This window comes from Pongo pygmaeus, chromosome 1 (genome assembly GCF_028885625.2).
Source record: "Pongo pygmaeus isolate AG05252 chromosome 1, NHGRI_mPonPyg2-v2.0_pri, whole genome shotgun sequence".
NCBI lineage: Eukaryota > Metazoa > Chordata > Mammalia > Primates > Hominidae > Pongo > Pongo pygmaeus.
Genome location: NC_072373.2, coordinates 215,790,452 through 215,802,162, shown reverse-complemented (window position 1 = coordinate 215,802,162; position 11,711 = coordinate 215,790,452).

Genomic DNA, 11,711 nt, shown 5'->3' with positions numbered 1-11,711 from the left:
CTGAACCTGGGAGGTGGAGGTTGCAGTGAGCCGAGATCTTGCTACTGCACTCCAACCTGGGTGACAGAGGGAGACTCCATCTCCAAAAAAAAAAAAAAACACAAAAGTTGATAAGCCCAAGTGTCCACTGATGAATGAATGGACAAACAAAATATGGTCTATGCATACAATGTATTATTCAGCTTTAAAACAGATGGAAATTCTAACACATGCTACAACATAATGAACCTTGAGGACATTATACAGAATGAAATAAGCTAGTCACAAACACACATGCTGTGTGATGCCACTTATACGAGGTATCTAGAATAGCCAAACTCATAGAAACAGAAAGTACAATGATATTTCTCAGGGCCTGGGAGGAAGGGGAATTACAGAGCTAGTGTTTGGTGGGTACAGAGTTTCAGTTTTGCAAGATGAAAAAGTTCTGGAGGTTGGTTGCACAATGATGTAAATGTACTTAACACTACTGAACTGTAGGCTAAAAATGGTTCACATGGTAAATTGTATGTTATGTGTATTTTACCACAATTAAAAATAAAAACTCACTGGGCCTGGTGGCTCAAGCCTATAATCCCAGCAATTTGGGAGGCCAAGGCAGGAGGATCACTTGAGGTCAGGAGTTTGAGACCAGCCTGGCCAACACGGCGAAACCCTGTCTCTACTAAAAGTTAAAAAATTAGCCAGGTGTGGTGGTGTGCACCTGTAGTCCCAGCTACTTGGGAGGCTGAGGTGGGAGGATTGCTTGAACCCAGGAGGTGGAGGTTGCAGTGAGGTGAGATCTCACCACTGTAGTCCAGCCTGGACATCGGAGCAAAACTCCAACTCAAAAAAAAAAATTAAAAATAAAAGTTAAAAGCCACTGGAGAAAAATTTGATGGGAACTTTCTGATGGACAGATCACCCTGTCAGCACTGATTCTACTGAGTCATCTTGGCATCATTAAAAATGGGCCAATCAAGATGTTATATGTTCACGATGTGACACAGGAGGAATCACACAGCTTGCCTATGAAGTATTCTTGACAACAAGAAGACCGGATCTCATCAGGCCTCGAGATTCTACTCTTAGTTTGCAGGAAACATGGGGAAGAGAGGAATAAGTTAATTGAAACTATGAAGAAGCAATCCGTCAAATCTAGGGTGTGAATATTCTATAGGACGAAACACCCAGTTTCTCCAGCAGATCAGTGGTATGAAAAAGGTAGGGGATGCTGTTATGGAATAAAAAATATTTCAAAGACATAACAACCAAACACAACGTGTGGATGGCATCTAGATCCCAATGTCAACAAATCATCAATACAACAACATCTCTCAGAGAATCAAGAAAATGTGAGCATGGATGGATGTTAGATGATATTCAGGAACTGTTACTAGTATTGTTAGTGTGATAATGTCATGGGGGAAAATAACGTCATAAAGGTGGGGAAGCTCCTTTTAGTTAAGAAGTATTTATGTATGAAATGACACAATGTGTTTTAAGTTCATCCAAAAGGAAGTTAATCAAAAAGGAAGAAAAAAGCGATAAAACAAGATTGGATAAGTATTGAAGCTGGATTATGGGTACATGGGGTTAATGATACTCTTTTCCCTACTTTTGTATGTTTCAAAAACTCCATTATAAACCCCAATTTTTTTCCATAGAGAAGCAATATGTTTATGTTAAAAAATATAACTCTCTTCTATGAGACATTTCTAATGCAGACATGGAGATTAATTTGATTTCTAGCTACTTCTAGCCCCCAAACTACCAGCATTTCTTTTAGTTTCAACTTTTATTTTAGACACAGTGGGTACATGTGCAGATTAGTACATGGGAATACTGCACGATGCCGAGGTTTGGAGTATGGATCCTGCCACACTGTCAGTGAGCATACCACCTATTGAGTAGGTTTTTTTTCTTTTTTCTTTTTTTTTGAGATGGAGTCTCACTCTATCACCCAGGCTGGAGTGCAGTGGTGCAATCTCGGCTCACTGCAACCTCTGTCTACCGGGTTCAAGCAATTCTCCTGCCTCAGCCTCCCGAGTAGCTGTGACTACAGGCACATGCCATCATGCCCGGCTATTTTTTTTGTATTTTTAGTGGAGACAGGGTTTCACCGTGTTAGCCAGGATGGTCTCGATCTCCTGACCTCGTGATCCGCCCGCCTCGGCCTCCCAAAATGCTGGGATTACAGGCGTGAGACACCATACCCGGCCCTGATGGATAGTTTTTTAACCCTCCCGCCCCCACACCCTCTAGGAGTCCGCAGGGTCTATTGTCCCTATATATTTATGTCTGTGTGTGCTCAATGGTTAGCTCTCACTTCTAAGTGAGAAAATGCCGTAGTTTTATTTTCCTGAGTTAATTTGCTTAGGATTATGGCCTCCAGCTCCATCCATGTTGCTGCAAAGGATATGATCTCATTCTTTTTTATGGCTGCACAATATTCCATAATGTATATGTGCCACATTTTCCTTATCCAATCTACTGACCACTGATGGGCATCTGGGTTGATTCCATGTCTTTGCTATAGTGAACAGCACAGTAATGAACTGACAAATGCATGTGTCTTTTTGGTAGAATGATTTATTTTCTTTTGAGTACATACTCGGTAATGAGATTGCTGGAAGACACCCAATTTTTTTAAGTAAGTAGTCCCAAAGGAACATACACACACACACCATAGGCAGAGCTAGCTATAACCAAAGTATAAGCGAATGAAGAAGCCAGGAATTCCTGAGGATAAATACCTCCATCAGTGTGGAGAGTTAACAGGTACAGGAAATAAGAAGTCAGACCTCAGGCCTTTGCAAACTGAGCTAGCAAAATCTACAATGCCCATATTAAGCCAGGACCTTGAAAGGTGCTCTACATCCTGAGAAAGGGAAGGCTTTAAGTGTATTTTTCTGGACTGCCAGAAAAAGGAGCCCATGGGCTCTGCAGGGTTTCTGGAGGGGAAAATTAACAATGGCCACCATAATAATGACGATTGTTAACCCTGAGGATTCGTAACCACATGGGACTAGGAATTAGTTTAACACTCCGTGCATTCAAGGGGGAAACGCCAAGCTGAGGAAGTAAATGTCAGGGATCACAGGTTGGTAGCAGCCCTGGCATCCAAATGAAACAAACAAAAATCCTTCCTAGAGGAACGCAGCCAGAAATCAGACTCCTCAGGACTCCCGCAGATCAATTTCAATCAAAACTGAGATCACATTCAAATTATTAACCCTCCAAGAAACAAGACAGTATGAGCAAGAGTGAGCAGAAAACAAATAGTAGATTGAGACACTTCCTCCCACCCCAAGGACATCAGGTGTTGGAATTCCCAGATACTGATTCTACTTTGTGTTAAATAGTTTTTAAAAGAAGGATTTAAAAATGAGCAAGGAATGAGATGATCAAAAATGGCCAGGCTCATCATCTGTAATCATGAGAGAAATGCAAATCAAAACCACAACGAGATACCATCTCACAACAGTCAGAATGGCTATTATTAAGAAGTCAAACAAACAAACAAACAAAACCAGAAGCTGGCGAGGCTGTTGAGAAAAGGGAATGCTTATACACAGTTGGTGGGAATGTAAATTAGTTCCACCACTGTGGAAAGCAGTTTGGAGATTTCTCGAAGAACTTAAAACAGAGCTACCATTCAACCCAGCAATCCCATTGCCAGGTACATACCCAAAAAGAAAAAGATCATTTTACCAAAAAGACACATATGCTCCTATGTTCATTGCAGCTATATTTGCTATTCACAATAGCAAAGACATGGAATCAACTTAGGTGCCCATCAATGGTGGACTGGATAAGGAAAATGTGGTACATATACACTACTGAATACTACATAGCCATAAGAAAGAATGAGATCATGTCCTTTACAGCAACATGGTTGCAGCTGGAGGCCATTATCCTAAGTAAATTAACAAAGGAACGGAAAACCAAATACCGCACGTTCTCACTTAGAAGTGGGAGCTAAACACTGAGCCCACATGAGCATAAACATGGGAACAGTCAACACTGCAGACTACTTGAGGGGAGAGGAGGTGGGGGGGTGGGTTGAAAAAGTACCTATTTGATACTATGCTCACTACCTGGGTGCAATGTGCCCATGTAACAAACCTGCACATTTACCCTCTGTATCTAAAATAAAAGTTGAATTTTCTTTTTTTTTTTTTTGAGACAGAGTCTCACTCTGTCGCTCAGGCTAGAGTGCAGTGGTGCGATCTCAGCTCACTGGAACCTCTGCCTCCCGGGTTCAAGCGATTCTCATGCCTCGGCCTCCAGAGTAGCTGGGATTACAGGTACCCGCCACCACGCCCTACTAATTTCTGTATTTTTAGTAGAGATATTTTCACCATGTTGGCCAGGCTGATTTTGAACTCCTGACCTCAAGTAATCTGCCCGCCTCGGCCTCCCAAAGTGCTGGGATTACAGGCGTGAGCCACCGTGCCCAGCTAAAAGTTGAATTTTTTTAACGGGCAGGCATTTGACCTCAGAACTTTGTGGGAACACAGGGAGAACTACTTGACCCCTGTACTTTTAGCATTCTGGTAGGATAAACAGATCCACATAATCAAAATACATCAGGGGTAAAAACTCAAGCAGTTATAGAACAGAGAAGGAATAAGAATAAGCACAGCGGACAAAGAGGACACAGGCTGTACCTGGAGGCGGCAGCCTCTCCACACACCTCACAGATTGTTGCTCTGTGTGCAGGAACAGAGCCCAAGTATTACTGGATGTTCCAATTTCCCCAGAAAAGACATAAATCCAAATTGTAAAGTAAGTCAACATGATTTGTACATTAGCTACTGCAGGAGACACCTGAAGCTTCTGCCACCCAATATCAATTCACCTTTCTTCTAAAATATTACGGTGTTATGTATGATTCCCCTTTGGGGACCACCCCCTTTCCTATTCTCAGCCCAGTCTCAGTCTCTTCCTGGTTGAGTTGACTCCATCTCTGGCTGCAGGGTTAGGCATGTGATTCAAGCTTGGCCAATCAGAGCAGAGCAATCCCCTGGACCACACTAATTGGCTTAGAAACGGGCCAGTGATTCAATTAGAGAAAATGAGAAGCCACAAGGCCTTTGGGAGAATCTTAGGAAAAAATTCTCTCTCATCCCCTTGGGATTCAAAGCTGAGAAGATGTAAGGGCTGGAGCTGCAGCAGTCTTTCTGTGACCGTTATACAGAGATTCTGTCTGAGGCTGGATCCACATGGTCAAAAGCATTGCTGAGGAGCCAGAGAGAGACTGAGGTCTGATGACATTACTTGGGCCCTGCAGACTTTTCATTTACGGTAACCAGTTAATTTGGTTTCATGCTGAAGCTAGTTTGAACTGGGCTCTGATATGGTTTGGCTGTGTCCCCAACCAAATCTCATCTTGAATTGTAGTTCCCATAATCCACACATGTCGTGGAAGGGACCCAGTGGGAGGTAATTGAATCATGAGGGCGGTTACCCTCGTGCTGTTCTCTTGGTATTGAGTGAGTTCTTGGAGACATGATGGTTTTATAAGCGGCTTTCCCTTTTTGCTTGGCACTGCTCCTTGCTGCCGCCATGTTAAGAGGGACGCGTTTGCTTCCCCTTCCACCACGATCGTAAGTTTCTTGAGGCCTCCCTTGCCCTGCAGTACTGTGAGTCAATTAAACCTCTTTCCTTCATAAATTACCCAGTCTCAGGCAGCTCTTTATAGCAGCATGAGAATGGACTAATACGGGCTCTTTGTCACTCCACAGAAAGATGCTCTATCCTCCATCAACTAGTTAAAAGTATTTTAACGCACTGTGAGCCAAAGAAACATGGAGGCTGACTGTGGCCTTCAGTTTGCAGTCTCAGCACCTGGCCCTGCCTCCCTCTGTCCCACGGTTGCATAGCCTCCCTCATTTCCCATCTTCCAGCTCTTGTTCCCACTGCTCCTTCCTCCTGCAATGCCTTTCTCTTCCTTCTCTCCCTCGTGAAATCCTCCAGCCTTCAAGACTCAGGTCAAGTGATTCCTTTTTCTTAAAGCCCTTCCTGACCCCACAAGCTCTACCCCATGTGGAAGCACGTCCCTCCCTCTCCAACCCCAGCCCCTCAGCCCCCGGTGAGCACTCAGCCCTTCTACTGAGAATCCTAGTGACCCAGGAACATTACTGTCCCCCTTGTTTCTTGACAATGATTCAAATTCAGAGCCAGATTAGAAGGGACAATCTTTGAGACTTAAGTTTCAAAAAACAATCAGTTCTTAGGAGAGGTCAGAAAACACGGTGAAAGGTGAGGATTTGGGTAAAGTATCAGAAAAAAAAGAACAGTTGTTCTCGGGAAAAGAGAGAGTCTGTGTTGAGTGCAGTAAGGAAAGTGGAAAAACTGGACATGTTTAGACCAAATAAAATGATTCAGAGGAAACCTGAGAAGAAATGTCCAGCGTGAGGGGATTGATCAGCTCAGAAAGGAAGATCAGCAGCGAGTGATGGGGATGACCTGAAACAACAGCAAAATGCCTAAGACAGGAGCACTGTTGGCCAGGTGTGGTGGCTCATGCCTGTAATCTCAGCACTTTGGGAGGCCGAGGTGGGCGGATCATGAGGTCAGGAGTTAGAGACCAGCCTGACCCCTGGTAAAACCCTATCTCTACTAAAAATGTAAAAATTAGCCAGGCATGGTGGCGCACACCTGTAATCCCACCTACTCAGGAGGCTGAGGCAGGAGAATCATTTGAACCCAGGAGGCGGAAGTTGTAGTGAGCCGAGATTGCACCACTGCACTCCAGCCTAGGCAATAGAGTGAGACTCCGTCTCAAAAAAAAAAAAAAAAAAAGGAGCACTGTTGAAATGAGAAGAGAATGCAGATGGCAGTGAGATGCTACAAAACCTCCAGAAACCCAGAGAGGTGACAAGGGCTGAGGTCATCTCAAACTAGACCAACAGGGAGGCCTGCTGTTGATTGGAAGCAGCTTTCTCAAAAGGTAGGGATCGTGTCAGCTTGCTGTTGATGGAAACTCAGGGCCACCAAAGCCTTCTGGAATTTGCTATTCAATAAACAGACACAGGGGAGGGCACAGGAGGCCAAGCAGTGGCTAGATGTGCCAAAAGAGCCACCATAAGTCAAAGGACAAAGTGAGCAGGGGTGTCAGCTTATAAGCCACCCCAGGCAGAGACTGTCTCTCTTCTCACTTCCTAAACCCTGCCAAGCACCACAAAGCCTTGTACACAGCCCCTGTGCCTCCTTCCCCAGGCCCAACTGTTTCTTTATAGGATACATCAACTACCCCAGACCACATCCAGTCACAGAGGCTCTTAACCTTTGCTGAGGAGAAATCTGGTTAAGGCTCTGGGCCCTCTTTCCAGAAAAATACACATTGGCCCAGACACATCAAAGCTTCCTCCCAATTTCAGCGGTTCACACCTTCCCTGAGGCCACCAGTAGGTCTTCTTGGACAATAGTCCTAAACGCATTCATTCATTTATTTTATCTTAAGAGACGGGGGTCTCACTAAGTCACCCAGGCAGGAGTGCAGTGGTGTGATCATAGCTCACTGCAGCCTTGAACTCCTGGGCTGATGCAATCCTCCTGCCTCAGCCTCCAGAGTAGCTGAGACTACAAGTGCCACCACATCCAGCTAACTTTTTTATTTTTTGTAAAAGCAAGGTCTCTCTATGTTGCCTATGCTGGTTTCAAACTCCTGGGCTAACATGATCCTCTCACCTCAGCCTCCCAAAGTGTTGGGATTACAGGCATGAGCCACCATGCTCAGCCCCTAAACTCATTCATTTATTTTTTTTAAATCCTTATTGAATGTTGGCTGCATGTCAGGTACTGCTCTGAGCACCAGGGATGCTTGGGTGAACAAGAAAAGAATAGCTGGGTGCAGTGGCCCATGCCTGTAATCCCAGCACTTTGAGAGGCTAAGGTGGGCGGATCACTTGAGGTCAGGAGTTCGAGACCAGCCTGGCCAACACGGTGAAACCCCATCTCTACTAAAAATACAAAAAATTAGCCAGATGTGGTGGTGCGTGCCTGTGGTTCCAGCTACTTGGGAGGCTGAGGCAGGGGAATCGCTTGAACCTGGGAGGCGGAGTTCACAGTGAGCCAAGATTGTGCCACTGCACTTCAGCCTCAGTGACAGAGCAAGACTCTGTCTCAAAAGAAAAACAGAAAAACAAAGACCCTTCACCACATGGAGTGTAGCTTCCAGGTTATATCCCAGCCATCCAACAATCAGAAAGTCTGGAGGTGCAGCCCAGGAACTTAGTGATTCTGACATGGGGCCAGGTTTAGGACCTCCTGTTCCAAGGAACTCCTGGTCAAACTCCTTCTGTAAGAAGAGAGGGGAGAATAATATTTGAAGGCACGTGCTGTGACTCAAGTATTCATGCACTGCTGGGGGTGTAGATTGGTACCAGCACTTTGGAAAAATGTTTGGCAGAATTTTTAAAGCTGAACATCTGCTGAATCTGCAACTCAGCAACTCTATTGCTAGGTCTATATCTAATAGACATGTGCACATACGCATACCAGTGGACATATACAGTGGCGCCCAATTATCTCTGGTGTTCACACCTCTGTGGAATCCTCTCCCTTGAGTTGGGGCAGGACCTGTAACTTATTTTAAGCTGCAGAATACAGCAAAGGTGATGGGATGTAATTTCTGTGATTATGTTACATAAGATTATAACTTCCATCTCTCTATTGAGAGTCTATTGAGGGTCCAGAGTCACAGACTCTGTCTACTGACTCTTACTGACTTTGATGAAGCAAGCCACCTTCCAGAGAGGCCCACATGGCAAGAAACTGAGGGTGAGCTCAGCTAATACCCAGCAAAGAGCTGAGGCTCTCCTTCTGATACTCTCAAAAAAATGAATCTTACCAGTAACAATGTGAGCTTGAAACTGGATCCAGCCAGGTGTAGTGGCTCATGCCTGGAATCTCAGCACTTTGGGGGGCCAAGGTGGGAGGATCGCTTGAGCCCAGGAGTTCAAGACAAGCCTGGGCAACATAGTGAGATCTCATCTCTATTAAAAATAAAAATTAAAAAAATAGGCTTAGTGGTGCATGGCTGTGGTCCCAGCTACTCAGGAGGCTGAGGTGGGAGGGACACTTGAGCCTGGGAAATCAAGGCTGCAGTGAGTTACAATCACACCACTGCACTTCCAGCCTCGACAACAGGACAGACCTTGTCTCAAAAAAAAAAAAAAAAAAAAAAAGAAAAAGAAAAAGAAAAAAAGAAAGCAGATCGGGCCGGGCGTGGTGGCTCACGCCTGGAATCCCAGCACTTTGAGAGACCGAGGAGGGTGGATCACAAGGTCAGGAGTTTGAGATCAGCCTGGCCGATATGGTGAAACCCCTTCTCTACTAAAAATACAAAAATTAGCCAGAGGTGGTGGCACTCGCCTGTAGTCCCAGCTACTCGGGAGGCTGAGGCAGAAGAATTACTTGAACCTGGGAGGCAGTGGTTGCAGTGAGCCAAGATCATGCCACTGCACTACAGCCAGGCTGACTGAGCGAGACTCTGTCTCAAAGAAAAAAAAAAAAAGGAAGAAAGAAAGCAAGCAAACAGATGCAGATTTATCCCCAGTTGAGGCTCAGATGAGATCCCAGCTTGGCCAACTCCTTGCAGCCTGTGAGAGCCTGAAGCACAGGACCCTGCTGAGCCCTGCCCAATTCCTGACCCACAGAAACTGTGAGATGATAAATGTGGGTTGTTTTGAGCTGCTAAGTTTGTGGTAGTTTGTTAAGCAGCCATTGATAACCAATACAATGGAATACAACAGAGCAATGAGAATGAATGAACCACAGCTACTTGAAAAGACATGCTTGAATCTCCCAAACATAATGTCAAGCAAAAGAAACCAGACAGAAGATGGAATCTGTAGGATCCCATTTACATAAAGTTCAAAAACAAACAGAACTGGCCAGGCACAGTGGCTCACGCCTATAATCCCAGCACTGTGGGAGGTGAGGCGGGTGGATCACCTGAGGTCAGGAGTTCGACTTCCGGACCAACATTGTGAAAACCCACCTCTACTTAAAATACAAAAATTAGCTGGGCATGGTAGCAGGTGCCTGTAATCCCAGCTACTTGGGAGGCTGAGGCAGGAGAATCACTTGAACACGGGAGGCAGAGGTTGCAGTGAGATCATATCATGGCACTCTACCCTGGGTGATAAGAGCAAAACTCTTGTCTCAAAAAAAACAAACGAAACAAAAACAAAAACAAAAAAAACAGAACGAATCTATGACATTAGCAGTCAGGATAGGAGCTACCCCAGGGGGTGGGTAATGACTGGAAGGGGTCACACGGAGACTTCTAGGGGTGCTGGTGATGTTTTGCTTCTTGATCTGCATTCTGGTTAGATGGGTGAGTACACTTAGTAAAAATTCAAATGGTGTCTCAGCCCATTTGTAATGCTATAAAGTGCCATTATGACCTGAGACAAAATGTATATTTTCAAAATGTATATTATCTTCGATAAAAAGTTTACAAAAAGGCCGGGTGCGGTGGCTCACACCTCTAATCCCAGCACTCTGGGAGGCCGAGGCAGGTGGATCACGAGGTCAGGAGATCAAGACCAGCCTGGCCAACATGGTGAAACCCTGTCTCTACTAAAAATACAAAAAGTAGCCAGGTGTGGTGGCGTGTGGCTGTAGTCCCAGCTATTCAGGAGGCTGAGGCAGGAGAATTGCTTGAACCCGGGAGGAGGAGGTTGCAGTGAGCCGAGATCGCACCACTGCATTCCAGCCCGGGCGACAGAGCAAGACTCCATCTAAAAAAAAAAAAAAGTTTACAAAAAGTACAGCACTTTGTAATCTGGCAGCCAGAGTTTCAATTCCAGAATCACCATGTGCAAGACTTGTAACTGGTTAAGTTACTTGACTTTTCTGTGCCTCAATTTCTCTTTCTGTATAATGAGTTGGGCTAAGAACTAAATAAAACTGTGCATGACATGGTGGTTGGTACCTTGTTAGCCTTAATAAACATGAGCTGAATTTGTTAACCACATTCATAAAGGTTCATTGTCACTCACAAAAATATAGTGAAGGTTTGCCCACATGCCTGGAAGTAGAATTTATGGAGTTGTCCAGCAGGTGCCACCCCATAGAGACTGCTGGGTTCCCAAGAATCACCTCTAGTTGTGACTACAGGAAGGAGCACATCCTATCTCTTATATCCGTATCCACATCTAGAAAGGTCTCAGAGCAGCCGGCCAGATAATATGAGACTAGTCATCCGGAGATCAGGTTTGTTCTGGAGTGGGACTGAGTCTTGATGCAAATCAAAGTTTCTCCAGAGTGTTTGTGACCTGGGTTGAGATTGGGGCTCTCTTCCCACAGCAACAGAGAAAAAGAAAACAGGCAATAATCATAAACACTCATAGAGCCATTCAGTTGTACCAGCCACTGATCCACTGTTTCATACATCTTAACCCATTTAATCCTTTCAGTCAGTGATGTTGTTTTATACCCATTTTACAGGTGAGGGAAGTGAGGCACAAACAAAATACAACAAAAACCAGGCCCAGGACAGGTGGGGCCAGAACATTTTGTAGTTTTTGAACGGATGGTACAGACAGACCCCCCCACAGCAAAGCGCAAGGAACCAAGGGGAAGTGACTTTGAAGACCGATTTGCAAGATAACTCCAGCCTCCAGGGGACTAGGGAAGCCAACATGAGGAAGTCGACATGAGATGAAGCTCCATGTTTTCTCATTTTCTGCCATGGGAAAAGGCAAGGATGGCTG